This window comes from Centrocercus urophasianus, unplaced genomic scaffold (assembly GCF_019232065.1).
Source record: "Centrocercus urophasianus isolate 14NV4802_14NV808 unplaced genomic scaffold, USGS_Curo_1.0 seq_12, whole genome shotgun sequence".
Classification (NCBI taxonomy): domain Eukaryota; kingdom Metazoa; phylum Chordata; class Aves; order Galliformes; family Phasianidae; genus Centrocercus; species Centrocercus urophasianus.
In genome coordinates this window covers 13738324-13739568 of record NW_024884364.1, presented here as the reverse complement: position 1 = coordinate 13739568, position 1245 = coordinate 13738324, and the positions used below count along the sequence as shown (strand labels likewise).

The 1245-nt window shown below is 33.8% G+C and overlaps 1 long non-coding RNA gene across 1 annotated transcript; it reads right to left on the bottom strand.

Moving 5' to 3' along the window:
• Positions 1-813, bottom strand: LOC122156276. Its single transcript, XR_006167431.1, has 3 exons — positions 741-813; positions 372-543; positions 1-95 (listed from the first exon to the last, which is right to left on the bottom strand). It is a non-coding gene; the product is annotated as an uncharacterized LOC122156276 (long non-coding RNA).
• Positions 814-1245: the final 432 nt, after the last annotated feature.

Sequence of the window (1245 nt, the reverse complement as noted above, 5' to 3'; positions counted from 1 at the left end):
AGAGATATAAAGATATAATTCCATAATGGACTCTTCAAGTGATGAGAGTTTCTACGCATTACATTACACATATCATTCCTGCAATCAGGATATTCCTGAAAAGACAGAGATGCACATACATTATTGCAAAACATTATTAACCACTATAACAATGTATAAATATTAGGTGATAGTAATTTTTTGTTTTTTAAAGATTTTTCCGGGTTAGTTATTTTGCATATAGTCAAGTTTAAGATTACATTTAACAGGCACTACGGACTCTGTCTCTCTTTCATTTCAGAATACCATTTGTGTCTACCTTCTAGAGCATTATAACACAACACTATTCAGAAGTTAAAATACTGTAAATCACAAATTATTATATGGACTACCTGGCACTTTTTCCTTTGTAGGACAAAGAGTATTTCTCAGATAGTACAGTTTCTGTCTGCAGACTCATTGAATGTGGCCCTGCAACTCCTTGATAGTCTCATTTAACATACTCACTCCAGCTTCACTTCTTCTCAACATTGGCACCAGGAAAAGTGTAGTTAAATAACTGTGCTAAAAAAAAAAAAAAAAAAAAGCAATTTACAGAATGAATCTGTATGAAAAGTGTTATCGTAACATTTTATTTTTTTTTAATTGTAATGAAATATAAGCTACTGTTTATTTTATTTTCAAATTGTAGTTTTCTTGACTTGAACCAAATAATGACTTCAAAAAGGCAAAGGGGTTGCTGTAAAGCTAAAGCAACCTACCATTCTATGCAGGGCAAAATAAATGGGAGCCACTCTTAAAATCTAAAACTTCATGTAAATGAACAGATGCTTGGCCTCAAGTTGCGCCGGGGGAGATTCAAGTTGCATGTTAGGAAATCCTGCAAGAGAGTGGTCAGGTGCTGAAATGGGCTGCCCAGGGAGGTGGTGGAGTCACCGACCCTGGAGGTGTTCAAAAGAAATTTAGATTTTGTACTGAGGGACTTGGGTTAGTGGAAAATATTGGTGATATCTGGATGGTTGGATTGGATGATCTTGGAGGTCTTTTCCAACCTTACTGATCCATGATTCTACTCTGGAAAAAATGAAGTGATCAATTATATTTTTTTCCAGTTAAATGAATTACGTTGAATTATTTACCAAAATACATTTCAGATATTTCATGCAATCCACTCAAAACATGAGCTTACATCCTACAGTCTTCATAAAAATTTATTTTATTTTTATTTTCTTTGAGTCTGCATTTCCACCTGTTTTTTTCATGTAC